General features: G+C 35.1%; 1 long non-coding RNA gene across 1 annotated transcript; it reads left to right on the forward strand.

The window, feature by feature from the left end:
• Positions 1-11161: 11161 nt before the first annotated feature.
• LOC145693983 (uncharacterized) lies at positions 11162-18754 on the forward strand. Its single transcript, XR_014132870.1, has 3 exons — positions 11162-11229; positions 14792-14892; positions 18512-18754. It is a non-coding gene; the product is annotated as an uncharacterized LOC145693983 (long non-coding RNA).
• The last annotated feature ends 4796 nt before the right edge of the window (positions 18755-23550 follow it).

Below are 23550 nucleotides of genomic sequence, written 5' to 3' on the forward strand. Positions count from 1 at the left end.
AGCCTACATTTCCTGATAACTTTGTGCTCATTTAGCAAGAAGTTGTTGTAATTTCATTTGCATTTCTTTACATCACATAGGTCCATAAATTTCTCATCTAGTCTGGTTTGAAATAAACAATTGCATCACAAGTCTTTAAAATTCAGAAAGATTGCTGGATGCTTATCCCAACGCTATTCATGAACTGACAAATCGTAACGCTTAAAAATGTAATAAATGTAGAAAATATGAGCCATGGCAAGAATGCAAATTGTAGTTGGAATTTCAAAGATGCGGTAAAAATTAGGTGTGTTGCCAGTTTGAAAGATCGCGTAATGGACGTTTGGTGCACATTAGAAGCAGTCCTGAATTCATACTATTTAACTATAGAACTAAAATAAGCATACTATTGGCTTTCTGGAAAAATTGCTATTAAAATGGGGTATCACATACTATGCTTTTCATTTTTCAACCGTAGCATTTGGATCTAGGTATACTACCTATTATCGAAACGTTTATGCACCTATTATCATTAATACGCAGTGTAGAAGCGGAGGTAGGGGATTTACGGAAATAGTAAGTATAAACAACTAATATGCCTGTAACGTTTCCCCAAATGTGCGTATCTTAAAACTAACTTCACCATTGTTTACCTGATTAAATTCTAGCCCGAAATTATGTGTCATATTGCTCTATTCCCCTTTAAAAAATCTTGACCTTAATTCAAAATGTCAGATTTCAAGATTCCTATCGTCAAGGCCATACCTATCATTCGACTTCCTCTTAGACTTTATATGTATCTACATGTTTTTCTTTGATTAACACTCCGTTTACAAAGTGTAGTAAGGGACTTCTGCACAAATTTCTAATAACCACATCATTACAATTAAAAATTATTAAAAAACAGAAAAATGCACCATGGCAAAAACTTTTGTCATCATAAATACATGTCCTCTATCAGAAAACAAAATTTCATGAAATCGGAGCCTGACACTTGGGGGATGTCAGTTATTAGTACAATAGATAACATCTATTAAAGCAATATAATTCTCAATCTCTAATTCCGTTCTTACTTTATCTTGGATCCTTTGAGCGATTTTATCTCACATTACGAATCATTATTAGGTGCCAAATAGTCCACTTAACCCTAAGTTCTACATACATTGCTTTGAGGCCGCGGTGACTCAGTGGTAGGCCGTTTACCTCTGGTGCATGTGGACATGTGTTTGATCACAAGGTGCGCGAGGTGAGCTTTATGGTGGACAAACACCGTGTGCATTGGTTTTTCGTGGTTCTCCGGTTTCCTCCCACTTTCTCCATTCCACCATTTCATTCATTTCTGATAATCACCGTCTCCTTTAGCCTAGTAGGTATAATCGTGGGACGTCAAACTGAAAGATGTCATTTCATTTTCATAAATCGTTTTATAAGAAACGAGACAATTTAGTGAGTGAAAGGATGCACCTTTATTATCATGTTTCACCAGTCTCTGGAAATGAATCGAACTATTTGGAATCGAAAATGAAAATTATACTCTAATGTTCTCTTATTATGGACTTTACTGGACTTTGAGTTTACTGTTCTTAACAACAACACCTAGACTATATGAGTTCTGCTGCTCAAATGGATCTATAATTTAACTTGTGATCCGAACCGCTTGAGCTTCTGCCGGGAATCTAACCCGGTTCTCTCACACTAAAGACCCGTGGAGTTACCACTTAGTTGCTATGTGCTCACTCAATCTTTGGGTGTAGACAATTATTTGATTATCGTTTACAAATTAATACTTCACTAAATTACATAAAGTAATGTTTCATATGTAAAAGAATATTAAGTGGGTATTATAACTTCCTTTGGGATGAAGTTCTCCTAAAATTGACTTGATTTGATAATATTTAATCCTAGATAACTCAACAAGAACTGCAGAACGACAGCAACTAATTTACAAATGGGAGAGACAAATTTAGGTGATCGTATATTTTACTTCAATATGAGTAGCAATAATTATTAAAGGTTCAAAATAATATTACAAACTTGGGTTATAATAGTGTTACCAATTGTTAATTAGGAATTTGATAAAACAAATTGGAATGCTATGAATTATTTAATATGCAGCCACATATTATGAGTTGATAATGTGTATTTTTCACAAAGAGTGTTTGAAACTACAGCAACAGTTTCTGAGATGTGATATCACTTACGAAAATCTTGCAAATAATAATGGGCCTTATGCAGAGTCGTTCTGACACGTGATTAGTGCCATACTAAAGAGTTCGATTAACATATGCTTCCTGCAGTAGTCAGGCCTTTAGTATGACGCTAATCATTTGTCAAAACGACTCTGCATAAGGCGGAATGTGTCTACACCGAGCTTGATCTATAAGTATTTCCTATTAGTACTATGACATGGAAAAAATAGAAAAGGGAAATTAAGTTAAAATTTAACAACAAAGTGTCAGATTAAAGTCGTTTTCACAATGTGTAAATGATAATAAACACATGGTATATCTTAATAAAGCTAGCCTATTGTAAATAGTCAAATATGTGAGATTTTGCATTACAGCATCGAATCCCAAGTTCAACTCTTGGTGGAAGAGCTTAGAACTTGGTATAGTATTCCAGATCCAACCTTAAACTATAGGTTTCCATTCATATAGCCTTGATGCTGAGAAAGTACGTAAATATTTGAGTTCATTTAATCGTTGTTATATGCATAACTGAATATTTTGGATAGGTCACTCAAAGAATCATTTAAAGAAAAATTTTGAAATTACTACTTAGGCTGTTTTACAGCACCATTAGAAAGAAACAATAACAGTAAACAGAAAGTAATTACTGCAGCTCGAAAGAATGTAAAATATGTTTGTGACAAATATTCTAAGTTATACTTATATGGAAAGCTAAATACTTACAAGCAAGGGGCGCGATATCGAGACTTGAATTGCGCAATAACAGTTACATATACTGAAAGAGCATCAGGTAGTTAAAAAGTTACCAAATTATTAGGTGCAGTTCGCCAGTACGGAAAAAGTTATGGGACTGTAAAGTTCAGAGCCTGGCGTACAAAAACCACACAAAACTTAGGATTTGGCTTGTTCCTCTTTGTATTGACAAGAGATAATGAACTCTAACGTATTCCCATCACAGAACATGATGTTTGACATAAGAAAATCTGTAAGAGAAGAATTGTCAGTGTTGCCATTCATAGAAATTACAGTGTTGCCTGAATAAGAATACCACGAAAAGCTTGGTTTGCAGCGAATGAAAGAGTGAACACAACGGTGTTTTGTGACCTTATGTTTTCATGGTTCGCATAGAACTACGTTTTACATAATACGTTATTTAGTTTGTAAGGATCAAATGAGTTATACTTGTATTAACATTACAGAATATTATTTAAACAGAAGTGCAAAAACTACCAAGAAAACACTAGTATGAAGATGCTTCGCAAAGTACACCTCACGATGAACCTGTGAAAATGTCATTCGGGTTCGAATCGGTTTGTTCGTTGGGCATTTATCGTGAGGCATATCGACAGACAGACAACACAAATGCCTAGCATCGCGAATCATAAAACTCGGTTCGTGTTGTCAGTGATATATCATCCAACGCCGTTGAATTCATTCTTGTGGTCTGTGCCTTAACGAAGAGTGTAGGGTATTCTAGCAACAATGTAATGTCTATAAATGACACCAATGGCAAGTCTCCCGGAGCGCTGTTTTGACTCCCTTACCACAGAAATGTATTATCAAAGCGCGTCGCTGGCTATCGTCCGATGTGGATATTGTACTAACTGTTTTTGTTTGGATCACTCGATACTTTCTGCTCTTCATATCAATTGTGTGGCTTAACACTGTCATTTACATAGCTATCTCCCCTTCCCAAACAAATACGATTTGCTATTGCACACACAAGCAGGTTATTCCTTCTGTTTGCCAAAGTCTCTCATGTTCACTTTGCAGTCCCATAATTTTGCCCTACTGGTGGACTGCAGCTAATAACGTGGTCACTTAATGATTGATGCTCTTTCAGAATATATTTTATAACCCGTGTTGTGCAACGCAAGTCGCGATCACGTTCACGTACTATATGCTTGCAAGCTTTTCGAGGTATTCTTATTCTGGCAACACTGTAATTTCTATGAGTGGCAACACTGACAATTCTTCTCATACAGATTTTCATATGTCAAACATCATTGTCTGTGATGGGAATACTTAAGAGTTCATTATCTCTTGTCAATACAAAGAGGAACAAGCCAAATCCTAAGTTTTGTATGGTTTTCGTACGCCAGGCTCTGAACTTTACAGTCCCATAACTTTTTCCGTACTGGCGGACTGCAGCTAAAAATTTGGTAATTTACTAACTACCTGATGCTCTTTCAGTATATGTAACTCTCATTGAGTAATTCGAGTCCCGATATCGCGCCCCTTGCTTGTTAGGTTGCATCATGAATAAGGCCAGAACATTAGATACGGAAATATAAAATACAATTAGGGTGGGATGGATGAGTTGGGCGAAGATGCGAGGTAATTTTGTGATAGAATGATAAGTGTCAAGGGTAATAGAACATCCAGCAAGACGTAGAGATCTCAATGGTTTAGAGAGCAGAGCATTGGAAAATCAAGAAAACAACCGAAGAAATTTTACGAGGTCGAAATGAAAATGTTTGAATGTTTTGTGTTACTAGGTTTCTTACGATCAGAGAAGAAAGAAAAAACGCTATCGTTAAAGTGGTTGAAATATCAAAGAAATATCAAATGGAATCTGTCAGTTTTACGTCCTACTATACTGCAGTGCAAGGTAGAGGAGACGGTGATAATAAAAATTAATAAAATTGTAGAATAAAATACGAGTGTGGAAACGGGAGAACCGCGAAAAATCCAACCACATGACCATTGTTCACCTTAAAGGTTATCAGTCATCTTAAACGAGATGGAATCGAACCAGGGACCACAACCATTAAATAATAAAATTATCCAACTGAGTCAGCATGACCAACTGACATGTCGAATATAGTACAGCACAAGAGGTCACACTGATATACTAATGTTATTAAAAGAATATTGTCGGCAAATGAAAAAGAGACTTACGGAAGTATAACTCAACATTTGAATGGAACTTCGCATATTGTCGAACATTGAAAAATAATCGAAACGTATTTTCTTATTTTGGCAATGGTGTGAGTTTGAGGGTGGATAGAACCCTTTGAATTTTATGGATTATCTTCAAGCGAGTACAGAAACCAATTATTCAATGTAGAAGAAAACATAGTGTCAGGGGCTTTTGGGACAGCTGATTCAGATTCTGACATCAAACTTACAAAATGCAAAATGACACATTCAATTTGGTGATTATAATTTCAAAATGTCTTCTGGTTTGAAATGGTCTATACTTATTCAAGAATAACTTAGTCAAGGGCAGGTGATTAAAGTGAGTCTCTGCACCTCATAGTATTCGGAATGTTTATTTATAGCGAGATCCCCCGCCTCACACTATTCGGGTTGCCTATTATTAATGACTCCCTAAACCTCTCATTTTGTCAGAACTTCATATATCCTCAATTTTTATAATTATGAATTTATTGAGAAAATTTTTTACAGTAATGATATTCCGTAAAAAACAGTGTGTGGTGCATAAACATTGCTTACACCACACACACACCTTATTACAGCAAGAACTATGCTAAAATCGGAAACTGCTGCACAAACTTTGAAAGAAATGATACTTGAGTTTAAAACGCAGGTGATTGTTCTTCCAAATAACCACTTTTCGGACTTCAGAATTGAAGTACAAATACATTTTTCTTTCAGTTCTCGGAAACTGATTTAACTTTTAATTTACTGCTTTCTTCAGCCATAATATCGTTTCAAATACGTTACTCCTAACAATGGTAGTGAATTGTGTGTATATGAAATCGAAGTTTAAAATATATTCTTCTATTGTTAAACCGCTTCAAACATGAATGTTTGTTCACTTTATCTACCATTTGTTTAATATGTCGACCGGACACGATACTAGCGTCATGCCGGACAATGTCGACCACTCTGTGTCATTGAAATATAATGATGACCTGGGCATTCATAATTTCAATACTGCTGGTGCATCTGTACATAATGATTCAGTGTGTTCTCAGTGCAACAAACAATTACTCAATGCAAGAGGCCTAGCAATCCATAACAGTAAGTGCCATCTCACTAGTACCAAAGCCAAACCCTCATCGTCCAACGTTACAACCATGCTTTCACCTTCTGCACACAAATCTACTTCACATACTACCTTGAGCAACTGTATTTTTAACTCCAACGAGATGTCAATTGAAGCATGCAATACCCTCCTCGTAAAACTCAAGTCCATAACTCCTATTCTTCGTAGAGTTCCTCGAGGAGCTATACCAGCGTTGGCTGACTCCCTCTGTGACGTTCTGCAGAATATTATATCTACTAATAACTTGCAATCGTGGAAGGAGCTCTTCTTCTTCCCTTACGTAACTCTTTGTTTACCAACAAGAACGAACAAAGTGTCCAATCTCACTACATGGGTGAAACAAAGAATCACAAGTTGGACTAATTCTCGCTGCGATGCCCTTCTTTACCGCCACCAACGACCCTCCAAACCTCGCCGAGTGACAGACCCAATCTCCTTCAACATCAAGGCTATCGAGAACAAACTTTCCGATGGCGATGTCCATGGAGCAGTCAGACTCCTCATCTCTGATGACACTTTGGCGCCTCCAGAAGCTACAGTGCTAGATGCATTACGCAACAAACACCCTACACACAGTCATACTTTCACACCCCCTGCACTCATTGACAACGCTCCAGCCGTCCCTAGAGTTTCTGTCAAAGAAGTACAGAAAGCTCTTCGATCCTTCTCTTCCGGCTCTGCAGGAGGTATGGATAGATTACGCCCTTCCATTCTCTAGGATCTTTTGCTGTGCCAGGATATCGATTCTAGAGACCGTCTGTTAAGCACTATCAGTGATTTTCTTCACATAATCCTCACTGGAAACGTACCTACAGAAATTAGACCACTATCTTTCGGAGCGTCGCTTATAGCGTTAAGGAAGAAAGGTGGTGATATACGCCCCATCGCTGTCGGTAACGTTTGGAGACGGCTTTCAGCCAAGATAGTATGCCAAAGAATTAGGGAACCGTTAACTACTTTCTTGTCACCACATCAGTTGGGAGTGTGCGTTCCTCATGGCTCAGAAGTTACAGCCCATGTCGCCCGACTATATTATTCTCATCCCCACAAACAAGAGAAAATTTTCTTGAAACTAGATTTCCGGAATGCGTTCAACGAGATCAACAGAGACTCTATGCTTACAGCCGTAAAAACGCACTTCCCTTATATATACACTTTCATACATCAGTGTTACTCACAGCCGAGTCATCTATTTTTTGGTGAAGATATCATACTCTCCCAGCGAGGTGTTCAACAAGGCGACCCCCTAGGACCTGCTTTATTTGCGCTGACACTTCAATCTATTGTCAGAAATATCAATACCGAGTTAAACATTTGGTACCTCGACGATGGGACTATAGCTGGAGACAAGGAAGATGTCCTCGAAGCTTTGTCCAAGATTCGTACTCAATCTCGTGACATTGGATTACAACTCAATTTCTGCAAATGTGAAGTCGGTTTCCTGGGAGTCTCAAACGAACAGGCCAACATCCTTTACTCCCTTTTCAACGAAGTTGCACCTGGAATTCAACTTATATCATCCGACAGAGCTTCCCTTTTAGGTGCAGCGCTACACACTGATACTCGACGCATTTTGTTATTGGACAAGATATCTAAATTAGATCTCTTCTTCACTCGCCTATCAAAGTTATCTACCCACTCAGCTTTTTATCTCCTACGGGCCTCATTAGCCATTCCAAGACTGCTATATTTCCTTCGTAGTTCTCCATCCTGGCATGAGACAGATCTTTTGGAACAATATGATGAATCCATCCGACTTGGCCTAGAATCTCTTCTCAACTGCTCTCTCACAGATAACTCATGGCTACAAGCATCTCTCCCTGTGGATCACGGAGGTCTAGGAATTCGTCGAGCCCTTGACTTGGCTACTCCATCTTTCCTTTCATCCATGTATAGCTCTATGCCTTTGATCACTTCTCTTCTTCGCAAGGATATTCATCAGGATTCAGAAGCTGAGATAAATGATTGTATCTCCCAGTGGATATCGTGCGGCGGACTCGATCTACCTGATTTCGATAAGAGAAGTTTTCAAACTTCATGGGACGCTCCTCTTATAGACTCCAGATTATCTTCTATTCTTCAGTCCTCCACCAATCCTGAAGATAAGGCACGTCTTCTTGCCACTTCTTCCCCTGAAGCAGGTGCCTGGTTACAAGCTATCCCATCTTCTTCCCTAGGGCTGCATCTTCCCGACGAAAGTTTCCGAATCGCTTGTGCGTTACGTTTGGGAGCAGATGTCTGTGAACAACACCAGTGCCCTGCTTGCGGAAGTTTAGTGGGTAAGAAAGGTATACATGGCCTATCATGTGTTCACAGTGCTGGCAGATACTCTCGACACTCCACTGTTAACGATCTCATTATGAGAGCCCTCATATCCTCTGGAACGCCTTCCGTGAGAGAGCCAATGAGGTGTAGTCGCTCTGATGGCAAGAGACCTGATGGAATGTCTTTGGTGCCTTGGAAACGAGGAAAGGCTTTAATATGGGATTTCACTTGTACCGATACCCTAGCCCCCTCTAATCTTCCTTCATCTTCGACAAAAGCTGGGACGGTTGCAACTCGCAGAGAATATGAAAAGAGACGAAAGTATAGCAACCTGTTGGACAAATACCACTTCGTCACCATAGCCATTGAAACTTGTGGGTCCTGGGGTCAGGAAGGTCTAAACTTCATTAATGAAGTTGGACACCGTATAGCTATTAACACAGGAGACACCCGAGCTTCATCCTACCTTATACAAAGGATAAGTATGGCTGTGCAAAGAGGGAACGTAGCAGCGATACTAGGAACTCTCCCTCCGGGAAAAGCTTTGGACGAAATTTTCCTTTTGTAATCACTCTCCTCTCACCAAACTCTCGAAAAAAAATATATTATTGTGTATTTAATGACTTTAGATTTCTGGAAACAATGTGTGCAGAATAAAGTGATTATAGTGGGAAAAAATGTAAAAAAAAATTCCTTATAGAATTGTTAATTTTCAAATAGTTGGAATGATCCCCAAATCTATTTGAATCAATCAGTTTTAATTTGTTGTTCCTTGTCGTCGCCTGTATACCTTCAAGATTTTAGTAAATTAAATTTAGTGAAAGTTAAAAAAAAAGTTTACACAAATAAAAAAAATATGGATTATCTAATAATACTGTAATCGAGTGTGGTTAATAAAACAATACATATTGCCAAAAAAAATTCCACATATTAAAAAAAATACATTTTATTGTCAGAAATAAACATATGTCCCCAATTTAGTACCAAGTGCATGCTTCAATGTTTAATACTGGACCCAAATATACTGTAAATTACTATAAATAAGCAACCCGACTAACGAGAGGCCAAGGGTCTCATTTTTAATAAGCACCGCAATAGTGCGAGGCAAGAGGACTTATTTGAAAAAGCAACCGAATAGTGAGATGTGCAGAGACGCACTTTGATCAAGCATCGGAATAGGTACGGAAAGGGGTTTCAAATCTGTCTGCAACCTTTCCGCAGTAACTTCTGCCAAATATGATTGTTCTTGGCTAACTACAGAACATTTCGAAATAGAAGACTTTTTATTATTTTAGTCACTATATTGGATCCATCATTTTGAAGTTTGTATTTTTGAAGTCAGATTCTGAATCAGGTGTCCTATAATCCTAGTGTCACTACGTTTTCTTCTATATGAAATTATTGTTTCCTATCTATGCTTGGAGACCACCCCTAAAGTTCAAAAGGTAGTTTCTACCCTGAAATCCATACCATTGCTGAAATACAAAAATGCAAGTGAAGTTTAAAAGAGGAGAAGAAAGACTTCAAAATACGAATAGATTCGTAATTACGTACTTTGAGGCAAAAGGGCTAATAGAGAATAATGTCTCGGACCAAGCAAGGTGGAATAAGACAATCGACTATATCGACTACCCCGTAAAAGGTGAAATATAATAATAAAAAGGCAGAGAAGAATGTATATACGAAAAAAGCAAGCATTCATATTGACAATAAACATTTCTTCACTATGTATGACCAAATGCGGAGGGCTGTATCCTAGAAGTTCAGTCTTTTCTTCTGACTATATACGAGAACGAGGAATAGTAGTTATTGTATAAGGGTGGGGTGAATAGAATGTGAAGGGAAGTTAGCTCTTTCAAGATCAGAGCGATTTGAATGCTCGAATTATATATTTCCATCGCGTTCAGAACCGAGGTTATACGAGACATTGAAATACAATCTAATAGGAGCTCCCACGGGAAAGAGAACAATATATCTCGCTATGTTAAACATATAGCCACAATCTCGAGGATGAGAACAAGGATCATGTAGGAGTTCTACGGTCTGGGTGTGTTCTAATGTATCTTACGGATTTTCGAAAACTCAGTTACTAATCCTAGCTTTGGGTAACTAATACTTTATCCAGTATTAGCTACTGAAACGGGAAATTGGAAGACAAGTGAAGTTCATGTATCCGTGATACTAAAGACGTGAATGGTATCATCAACTTTAATTGACCAAGGAAACGCTTTTACAGATATTTATTGAAAGATCAGGATGCAATTCTATTTCCAATGCAAAATTTAATTATGCCATTAATCTATGTATCGCGACCTTCTATGAAGTTCAGCAATCTTTTATTCTTTCCTATAAAATATGCTGCATTAATTTTACAACAGAGGAATTAGATTGCTTCATCACACTAAAACAAAGATGTAAAAGATTATACTAATGCTACGAATGTAATATTGCCGTTAAGAACGTTTCCTATAAAACATAAAAGAATCACAAAAAAAGATACAGAGTTGAATGTTATAATTTAATATTAATTGAAATTTTGTGCCACTGCTCAAAATATTCTCATGCATATACAGATTATTACCCCATTCAATACAGAAAATGGTTTTCTAGACAAATGAGCATTATTCTGAAAGCATTGTAAGATATGCATAATTGACTATAATATATCATGGATAGACTTGAATAGAAAGATACCAGAATATAAGGAGCCCCGAGGATATCAGAATACAAGGAACTCATACCTATCGTCAGGACCAAAACATTAATCACTGGGAAACATCTGTAAGTACAAGGTAAATATGCATAATTTTAACTCTTGCCTTAACATACTCTTGAACGTATAAATGAAGGATAATATACACGAGTAATATATAGTTTATACGAGATAATATAAACGAAAATTTTCTATTTTACATTGCATTGAATCGCTGACGAACGTATTATCACTTTATTACTCTAAATTGGTTTAAGGTTCAATGAAATCCTTCAGTTTAATGTTTTATGACTATGCGCTCTGGTAAGGGAGAGGCAGCATTAATGCAAGTAAATAGTGACGAAAGAATTGGTGGAATGACAATGTGATGTTGTCCACCAAAATCTTACTTAGCCGGGAATCGAATAAGAGATCCCATGCAGAAGAGATAAGCTGCCTGCCACTGTACCACCGTGCCACTTGTAACTTTTTGCAATGAGTTACTCTTTTATTATAATTTATTTATCAATTGTTACGTTTCCCCTCCTTCGCATTGGAAGATCAGGTAGATGGAACATATTCAAAGGTATATTTGAATAGCCTTCCCGTCTTAGAAAATATATTCCAATCAATGAAATAATGAAAGAAAATAATAAAACCTTAACTCGGTTCAAGTGCTAACAATTTTCTGAAACATATTTCAGACGTTGAAGCTGTTTTTCTTTGTGAAAAATTAAAAATTTTTCTGCGTTAGGATATATATTTCAATGAAAGTGAATAGGTAAAAGGTCACGAAGATGCAATTACTAATATTCATAATATTACATTAAAGGGTTTATACGTTTCCTAACTTCGCATATTTTATGGATACAAAGTATAAAATAAATAGTTAAATGTCAGCTTGTAGCAATCATTAGAGGAAACCTTAGCAAAAACAGTGTTGCCAGTGATCACTTCCCAATACAAGTTAAACTATTTTAGAATTTGAAGACCTAACGCCTTTAAAATCACAATTTTTTGAAACGCTGTGATACATTTCAAATTATTTCAAATGAGTAGTTTATGTACCAAACTTTAATATTCATAATGGGTTTTGAAAGTATATTCTTGGCGAACATGTACGCCATATAATTCCCCTTCTCCTTAGAAACCAAATTGAACGAGAGGATGATAGAAACCTGGCTCTAGAATGAAGCTAAATGTTTTTGAAAGCTTCTCTCGAATAGTTCGGCTATTTGTCGTGATAATGAGACAGACAATATCGAGAAAAAAGCTTGTTCTTTTAAAGGTGGAATTTCTGAAAACTCATAAGTGCATATTCTTGTTTAGAGTTTAGTTTAGATTATTTTAAATAATGTGTCTATAACGGGACATTTTTAGTTAAGAGTTCGTATTCGATATCTTGCAATAAAAGTAGAATATCGAATTTCACACAACCAATTTGAGTGTATACTTACATTTGTAATATTGAAAATATATATTTGTGAATTAATACTTACACTCCTGAATAAACAGTTGTAAAGTTTAATATTATAGAAACTAAATTTTTGAAACTATGAGCGAAATTTTTGAAAACTCTAAATACGTGCTTCATTAATTTTGGTTAAGTATTCAAAATCTAAATTCAGACGTAAAATTAACCTAATATTTACATTGGATGTTCAGTTATTCTTAATGATGAGTTTATATGTCGAGGATTAGTACATCTTGTTGAGTGACATCGATAATTCACGGTATACATAGATGATTAACTGTGAAAAATAATCTTTCCAGCTTGCACGTTTCGAAGTTTTAATATGATATGGTTTTACACGTGCTCGTGCGGAACGCCCTCCCTCACTTCCAAAAAATATGTGCAGTGTCCCCCAAGTTCCTAGAAATCACAATGGGAAAGATAGGCAGGGAGACGGTGTGACGTCGTGCCGCTACCTACCGTCCACATACCATTTTAGGTCCATTTTTACTCCTGCTAAAGGTTTCTTATGATTTGAGATGATGGCAGTCCCATATTTGTAAATCTTCTTCTGTAATTTCTTGGGACAAAATTTGTGTTTGTGTTGCATTTTCACCAAGCTGGAACCACAAAAATACGTTGTTCTGTTGTTAACCAGCGATTTATCTCAATACGTATATTACTTGGGACAACTTCGCTCAGTAAATATTTCTTAAACACACACGTAAGATGTAACGTACATTAGCAGCACAGATTTGACTATTCAGATATCCTAATTGTAAAAATATAGTAATAAAATAATACAATATACAACAATGATACTTGTAATTGCTTAAAACGGGAACCTGAATCAAAATAACTAATACTGAAGGAAGTTTCATGATCCGTTGAAGGTACAAAATATGTATTACCTTACTGAAAGTAAATAATTTGCGATAGAAGAATATATATACCAATGGAAATGTTATGAATAAAATCTAATTTTACATAAGTACATGAGAAAGAAGAGAAGGTGATTTGTAATATATTCTTTGTAAACTGCAAAATAGAGCTGAGTCCAAAAGACAAACAAAGGTACTTCTGAATACTAACTGAATGTAACTGAGTGTTCTCCATACTAATTACAAATTGAAATTTTTATAATAATCTTCAAATATATACGCAAAAATATTAATCTCAATTATAAAAATAACAAAAAGATTTACCAATACACAATACGTATGGAATAGTAGGAAATCGTCCTTGAACATATCACTTATTAAACCTCATTAAATAACTGATTACATTTATTGAAACAAAATCAAAATGGCAAAGATAATGTAGTAGCGTCGACATCTTTATCCAAACACAGTTTACAAAATAAATATATAAATCCAATATGTATGCCAGTATTCTCACAATGAATTAGACGAAGTAGGAAATCCGAGTAAGACTTTATAATTAATAAACTTGAATAAATATGCATTTGACTAATAATCTATCAGACTCACGAACAATTCTCCTACGACTTATTCTTTGATTTCTAATGTAGGTGAAATTGCACCCATCCGAAGTAATTATGCCAAGTACGACCTCATGCAATCAAACAAGGGACAAGTAATTCCATAAAATGTCTTTGACCCTGCTGAATAGCCACTCAGCGTCAAGACATTCAAGTTCCTACCAACAATAGACACGAAAACACTACAGGTTATGCAATTATTTCCAATTTCCGAGAAACTCGAAAAATATTAAAGATTACGGAATATACATCTAAATCTCTAACCGTCACACAGAAAACACGGTTTGTAGTCCCAGCAATACTAAGAGATATAGTAGTGTCTGTTCTAGTATAAGTTTGCTCATTTTCTAGACCATATATTTCCATATATTTTTTTCTTTCCTTACTAGTTTGGAGAACGGAATCTTGCTACCCTGTGCGTCACACGTGAGTCGCGTTTTCACTGACCTACGGATGTATGTTTAATCTCGTTAAGTATAGGATTTTCTACATATTTGTTTAAGAAGTAATTTATTTAGATTATTTGAAGAAAGAAAATACATTAAAATTGTGTTAAGAATACATTGATTAGTTCTGTCTCTATGTAATATATTAACTTTCCTACAAAAGTTTCCTTCCCAAATACTTTGGGAAAACACTTACGAATTTCAAACTGTATTAATAATAAATATTAATATAATGTAATTTACATTTTCAGAGAAGACAGTGATCCTATCGTCACTTCAGCAATGAATATTTATTTGGTTCTTTGCATTTTTGCTTTCGCAACCATGATCGTTACAGGTGAACAAGAGACATGTAAGTACATGCAACAAAATAAAACAATTTTCTATTATTACACAAGTGCTGCTTTCTTCATATGTTTAGTGAACAATGTGGTTCTTATTTTGTTAGGAACAAACACGGAATTTCCTCTGACGAATTTCAAACTTTCAGTACTCTCTAAACCAATACGGAACATCAGATAAAATTAAATATACGACTGTCTGGCAGTTATCGGAAATAGCTGCCAATCTGAATACATATCTTTGTTAACTTAGTATGTTGGACAAAAATGCGGAGTACTGCAATATTAATAGCCTTAAAATTTTCAGTCGTAAAATTAAAAAAAAAGTTAAATGTAATTATATGAAAATATCTCATTCAAAGTAAAAATTTAGTGCCTTAAAAAGAAATGTTTGAAAACAATTGCGACGTTGTTCCTTCACTTTAAATCTTAACTCTAACACATTATTTAATAAGGATACTTCGTATACCATTAGCTTGAAATTTAAAATAATTACATATCGTTAAAACATTAGTGTTGCAAATAACTTATCTCAGAAATTAATAACGCGTTGAGTGAAGAAAGGAACTAAGTTTACTTTATATCACTTTGGAAAAAGTAAGAGGTAATTTTCTTTCTGAGTTTGAGACACGTCTGAATTAATAAATTGTATAATAATAAAGATACGTGAAACATTTATGTTTATAGATATACTCACCCCTGGCCAAATCTGAATTGACACACAACTATTTTCAAGACATTTCGTCTTTCAGATCTGTGTCTGAAATTTCTTTTAGAGTGTACATTATTGCATGTTCAGATGTTGTAAATAATACTATAATGTAAAAAACGTGTTAATTTTCCCATGAACTGAAGCGTACCATACCAGCTTGATGTTTCTTTTTAAACGCAAATTTGGTGATTGAAATGGATTCCCCTGTAAAACTCCTAAAACGGGTTGAACTGAATACGTTTAAATGGAAATTTATCTGAAACACCAATGTTATATTAAGTTAGGAGGTGAGAAAATAGAAGGGATGACTAGTTCTTCATATCTGGGAAGTATTATTAGTAATGGTATAAAATGTGAACGTGAAATAAGAAAAAGACATTTCGGAATAAAGAATACTATTTTGTGAGAGCTTTAATAAAGATTTGAGAAAAAGACTCATAAACTACTTCTTGTAGAGTATTGTACTGTATGGGTCAGAAACATGGACATTATGCCAAGATTATGAAACACTACTGGAATCCTTCGAAAGGTTGGTGTGGAAAAAATTGAGAGAATTAGCTGCATCAACCTGAAAGGAATGAGACGCTGTTATAAATTGTGGGGTAAAGAAACATTTTTAAATATTATTAAGAAGAGGAAGGAAAAATGATTGAGATATTGGCTAAAAAGAAATTATATCATGAGAGACATGCTAGAGGGTATGATGGCAAGAAAGAGAGGGAAGGACCGAAGGTTACTACACTTAATGGACGATATCAAAACAAAAAAAAATCGTACGTGAAGTCGAAGAGGTTAGACACAGACCGTGGAGGTGAAGCTTCTCTGTTCCAGCAAGTGGCCTGCCAATAACGTCAGAATAACTGTGATGATGCTGAGAGTGTAAGATGTTAACTTTAAATACATTTTCAATGATTCTGTTTATTTTACTATTTCACCAAATAATTTACTTACAGTGTTATATATATTTTGTTTCTCAAATCATTTAACAGACATCAAATTTTACGTAAATTAGTATTGACTTTTCTATACTACTTGCATATTCAGAACCTTAGAGACAAAAAATATTTATAACCTAAGCAAAGAAAGAAATCAATATCCTTTATATATGCAAGGATATATATCAATATCCTTTATATGTGCATTAATTCTAAACTTATTTTCACCTGTCGAACAAATTTGTTGTATCAAAATGTTCGAAGCTAACAGAATACTCGCTGCCAAACTAAGAAATAATGTAAGTGCAATTTCACAACAGAACATAAGTATTACGGAAAGTTTTGTTTCTTTTTTCGTAATAATATTTTCTTACTAAGCACTTTGAATTTTATCAATTCGACAACTTTGATAAGATGTATAAATATCGGATTTTCGTAAGATGTTCAGACAACAAAAACGATAGCAAACCGTTATAAGAGTTATAAGTTGATTTACTTAACTTGCAGTTGGAACAAAACTAAATAATGAAACGCTAGCATAAAATAAATAAGGAACATACTACAGCGAAACAATGGTGAATAAGAAAAGAATAATAACATATCAATTTTCTTATTCAAAGAAGTCGCCATGTTAGAGGGAGTATATCTTTCGAAACTTGTCATTTTTCATTCCTACTTTGGAATTACTGAAAGTTCAATCTATACACAATATCATTCTACTGATCAGTTCGTACTAAAAACTTTCTATAACGCCATTGCCCTAATACTCCGTTTCTTAATATTTTAGTATGTACATCTTGGAGTATTCTAGTGAGAAAAACAAACCACTCTGTTGTCGGAGGAGTGTTGGTCAGAAGTAAATGGAAACAAAGCTAGAAGAAGTCCAGGAAAGTAATAGACCGATATGGCTAAGAACGACTCGCGAAAATGGCTTAACAGATAAGAATTCCCGGACAATAATTTACGGAGAAGATTCATAAAACATGTTGCGATATACGTGGGAAAATCCTTGAGAGAAAGAAAAAGCATGTCTTCGAGTATCTTTGTATATATAGAATATATATATTGAGGTATCATAATATGAACATGCAAATCATATTAGGATTCCATACACAGAACACAAAACCTTGATTGGAAACGTCTAGAACGGTATTTGCCAATTAAAAAGCAATTCATACATCTTCTGAACCTTTGTTTCATTCTTTATATGCATTTTTTGTTTGTAACGTTAAAAGGTCCCAAGATGTGGGTACTTTATTGGGAAAAATAAACTTTACATTATTTAGCTCCTTCCAAGTTAAGTTTCCAGAAATATTATATTCCCATGTTCTATCTAAATTTCAAGTTCATCGCTTAAGTAGCTTACTCTAAGCGCAGATCTACAAATCAATTTTAATTAATGCAAGACCTAAGTTGTTTTTGGATATAAGTCCCCATACTATCTCACACTTTCTTAAGTAAAGGAGGCGATACAGTCAACACCACACTTCCGCCACAGGTTTTATTTTTCAGATTTTACACAGGTTGGGTGAACCTCTAAGCTCCGTTGGAATCAGAGTACAATTACAAAGTGCCCAGTCCCGAAACTAACTCTCGACACCCGGTGGCTAGGTAAACTCCTTACGGGCTACATTACTACAAACCTTGAAATATAGTTTTATTATACAATTGAGTACTAGTTTTATTATAAAATATATTTATTATTACATTGAATACTACTAACTAATTAACTCCAAGTAAAATTATTATTGACTTTAAAGTAATAATTATTATTTATTAATTATAATTATTATTATTTACATTAAAATCTTGCTGTAGTTTATGACAAAGTTTTGAATTTAACAAAATACAGTATATCCTAATATCTACATGACTTTTTTCACTCGGTTATTATGGCTAACTTACTAAACATCATTCTAGTCTACTCCATGAACTTCGGTGCATGAAGCAAATTAGACTATTATTATTATTATCTATTTACAGATCCCTCTTGCATTGACTTCTGCAGCAGATTACTTAAAGGAGCTTGCAGAACTGGACATATAGAGTGCGTTTGCAGCGAAGATGGACATCAATATTGCCGACCACTGGGAGTCCCCCATCTAGTACCACCTTTTGTATTACCTGTTACTCTTCCTGGAAAAGTACCTACTATCTCCGGAGTACCACCTCAAGGACACCGCTTTTACCATAATTAATTATATTTCATTTGACAAAATATTTGGTAAACACAACTGAAGCTTGAATTAATAGTAATAATTGAAAAATTTCACGAATGTATTTAATTATTGGGAATAAATTGTCTTATTAATATTATTATCTTTTATTGAACTAAAATAAAAATCAAATGATAATTATTATATCATTGAAGTTTATATTTCTATTTAGATATATAATTACCATAATTTATCATAGTCTTTCCTTGTTGTTTGGTTGTTTAACCCTAGAAAGGTAAACTACGTAAAATTTATGTGTACGAGTTGGTAACACTGATGTGACGAAGCAGGAACTGTGTGTATAAGCACCAAAATCTAGATATGCTATTGGAGGTTAGTTCCCACGTTAATGGCTTCGGTAGGTGTTATGTTCCCAATATCAAAAGATTTAGTGTAGAACCTTATACGTAAAATTAGCGTATGTTTGTCTTTTAACGTAAAATCTTATACGTAAATTTAAAATGTGTTTATCTTTAGCGTTAGTTTTGTTGTACGCATCTTTTACGTATGTTTACCATCAATCGACCACTGGCATTCGTAAAGACTTAATTATTATTACAAAAATGGTCAAGTGTGGTGCAATACGTAGCGAGGAAGCTTTTTTTTGCAGATATTAGAGGAGACTTCAGACCCAGAAATGGAGGAAGATAACGTTGAATTTGATATGAGACCAGAAGAAGCAAATGACTCCGACAAAGATCGAGATTACTACCACAGTGAAAGTGACATTGAATAACATTTCGTGTCAGCTATTCAAACTGTTGAATGTGAAACTTAAAATCCAACCAAAAAGGGGAAAGTTGCCAAATGTAGTAGTACGGAAATAGCAGTCTCGCCACGCATTCAAGAGAAGAATCTGGACAAAATCAGACAGAAAGGGCAGTATATTTTAGAGATGAGAAGGCAAATGAAGAACTTCCAATTGACGAAAGGCAAGTTAATGGTGTTACTGAATTGCTCGCAAAGAATGGCGGACCTATTCCAACTGCGGCTGATATGTTTGAACCTCGAAATTGTTTCAGTCTATTCCTTTTACATGATATTATTGAGTGTATTCGTCTTTATACGAATGATTTGATAACCTGACAGATAAAGAATTACAAATAAGAGACCAGTCCAAATATCTAAAATGTGACCTCTGAGGAATTACATGCTTTGTTCGGAATTTGATTTAGCAGCAGCTTTACACAATAATAAAGTACCAGCTAGTTCGATCTAGACGGCACTGTTTTTCCCGCAAGGTTTTGCCACCGAAGTCTAATAACTACCATTTAGAAATAGTTATGACGAGTGATAATTCATCAAATTACATGATAGATGCTGAGCCTTATCTGGGAAAAGGAAAAACACCTCCAGGAGTCCCAGTACCTGATTATTTCATCAGAAAGCTTATATCGACCTAATCGCAATATCACAATGGACAATTGGTTTGTTAGTGTGCCATTAGTACAGGAACACTTGCAAGAAAAGCTCACTATAACAGGAACCATAAAGAAAAACAAGAAAGAATTACTACAGAATCCACCAACATAAATTTCCAGGAACGAAAAGTTGTAACAAGTTTCTTCTGATACCATGAAGATCTTACAGCAATTTATTTTCGACCTAAAGCTGAAAAGGTCGTAACTGCTGCTTCATCTATACATTCAACTGCAGCTATCCACGAGGCATTACGAAAACCAGAAATAATTAGAAACTACAATGACACAAAGGGAGCGGTGGACACTTTTGACATGATGTTTCATAAGATGAACTGCATCAGAAAACAAAAGCGTGGCCATTCTGCTTTTTCTACAATATGTTAAACATAGCAACCATCAATTCCAATTGTATTTACGTTCAAAATTTTCCAAGAAATATGTAGACAGAAGAACACTACCTCTTAGTAGACTTCATTTCATGCTTGCACTCCCTAATCAATTGAGAGCATCGTGGCAGAAACATCGATTGATGATCCCTACTTTCAGGCGCAGCCTAAGGAAAGCACAGAAAAACTTCTTTCAAAAATGGGGAGTACAGAAGCACAGAAGACAACGGTGCTGTCAGAGTGTGGGAAACAAAGAAGAAAGTACCAAAGCTTAATCTCAAAAGGGCGTAAGAAAATACTGTTCCTATTGTGTAAACACAAAGGAAAGGATGAGTACTATATATATTGCCGTAACTGCAATAATCCAGCATGTAGTCACATCAGACCAAAAAGTGTTTAAACTGCGTGTATCTTACTAACCAATCTGGCATGTAATGTGAAAGAACTATTGAATATGAATTCAATATTTCCTAGTAACAAAAGTAATCAATGATATATATAGACTTTCTTAAAGGTTTGTTCTTGAATGTAAATAGTGTTTGTTTTGCTCTTTTTCTAGTTAATTCTAAAAGATTTAAGATAATAGCTGTGCCGTATTACTATCGAAAACACAAAACTTTAATTTTGAAACCTTGAGCAAAGCAACAATAATACTTTCTATATGAATCGTACATCTATAGGTCATTATATAGTGTGTACGTAAATATTACGTATGTTTACCCAATGGGTTAATAGTGAAGTTTGCCTTTCTAGGGTTAAAGGTTTTATTAACTATACAAGTTGATGATGTTTGCAAATGCCATGTATACATCCAACTTTATATTTTCCTTCAGGTTAGTGGTTTATATGTCATACGACGTGTATATGATAGATTTTTCTTAATATAGCAATATGTACGAGTGTATGTAATATATAATAGATCGGAAGAATAGTATTTCTACTTATGTGTGTGTGTGTGTGTGTTTGTGTATGAGTGTATGTGTGTTTTTTCAGCATTAGAATAGTATTTATTCTTTGTTTGCCACACGATGCACGCATTGAACACAAGTGTCAATATTTATTCCTATACAATGTACCAAATCTACTTGGTTGAGAGGACTAAAAGTTAAGCTCTTACTTTCGCCCCAGGGATCGGTGGTTTCTATTTTGTGACAAATCTGCTACTGTTATATGTTTTTCACCTACATATAATGTATCATAGTTTAAGCCTTGGAAGAGACCATTCTGGGATAAATGTATCTTTAGAAATATATTAATTAACTCCGAATATTATAATAGCAATACAAATAATACGTTTCTCATGATACAAAATATTTACGTTGTTTTCTTTATCATTGTCAGTTTCCACATATTACATATTCGACTTGCACAAGTATTTACGATTTAATCAAATCTAATTTCTGATGCTGTAGTAACTTTACCTTATTTTGTATGATACTTACATTGCACTTGAATTAGCAATTGTGTGGCGGCCCCTTCTTCAAAATACAATCAGTAGTTATAGTAAGTTAGATGAATAGTTAAGATGAATAGATATACATATATATAACTGTCGTATAGACGAACGAAATTAAGGTGGTTCGATCGTTTCCTTTTGACTGGACTCCGTACTCGAGAATAATGGCATGTCTTAAAGGCACTGTTGTAAGGATAAAGTAGAATCACAATAATACAATATTCAGTCCTGTACACACACACACGTTCTTTACCAATGATAGGATGGTAATGTGAAAGTCTGTGGACTAAATTAATTGTTTCACACACAATTGAGATATTGAAGTCATGCTTTAGTTAGCTTCTGATAAGCATTAAGGAAATGAACTCTTTGCTACAATATAATGAATGTTAAGGGCAAGGAACATATTTCTCTCACTAACCTACTTTGAGTAATGCCCCCCTTCGATGCGGCAGATCGTCAATATTAGCGAGGAGGCGAAGCTCTGAGAGCGGCTTCATTTCTCATTCATTTCTCATTCCTCATTTGTATGTTCTCGCGGGGGGTTAGTGGGAGTGTTCGGAAGTGAATGATCTGTGGACGTCTTCCTCATCTGGGATGTACAAACACTCCTGTTGGGTGCGTCTAGTGTGTGTTTGTGTTATCCATGGTCCAGGTTTTTGATTTTTTTAAAAAAAGATACAAATAACTAATAATACATAAAATGTGAAAATATAATAAGAGCTTTGAGTTTGTGGTGTCTAATCTTTTTATTTTGTTGTTGTTATTATTGTTGTTCTACTGATTGGTTGTTTCGGTTTCATTCTTCCTTTTCCGGGACCATGCATTTCTGTTGACAGGAATGGTTTTCTTGCATCAACATCCACATTGATCCCGTAGGCCCAATGCTAATCCTACGGTGCGTATCGAGTAGCCAGGGTAGTAGCATAAATTATCCTCACAAGCTTTCCGGTGTGAGAATGAAACGATCACACTCATCTTTTATTTAATACCAATTTTTTATGGGTACTAACAAAAATTTAAAATCAAGTCATTGATCATCCTTTCATAGAAAGATCATCCTCCGATATCTCTATCTATTTCCATACCTTAGTGCTCCCTTATTGGCAAGCAGACTGTGATCATGCATATGCAAACAAACTTCACTCAGGGACACCATACCTAGGTAAAAATTACGCATCTACTCGCTCTTGTCGAGATGAAGTGCTCCTAAGGAGCTTACGTATCGGGAACTCTAATCTGATGCATAGTGGTATGTTGCGTCTTTTGAAACGTCCATATTGTGAGGGATGTATTGCCATAATTAGTATTTGGTTCATTCTTGTCTAATAACCTCAGTACTCGAAATACTGTCGTTTACATTTGATCGTGCATTGCACAATGATATTATTGTTGTTACGCGCATTGTAACGTTATATATATATATTCCTGGCCCAAATGATTGAATATTGAATTGATAGTTGAGCGACGGACAGGCTGTTCCGGATCCCGTAGTTCCGGTCTCTTGTTGAGTATCTGTTTCAGGTTGAGTCTGATGTGTTCA

Source organism: Thermobia domestica, chromosome 9 (genome assembly GCF_964235325.1).
Source record: "Thermobia domestica chromosome 9, izTheDome1.hap1.1, whole genome shotgun sequence".
In the NCBI taxonomy this organism is placed as follows: Eukaryota; Metazoa; Arthropoda; class Insecta; order Zygentoma; family Lepismatidae; genus Thermobia; species Thermobia domestica.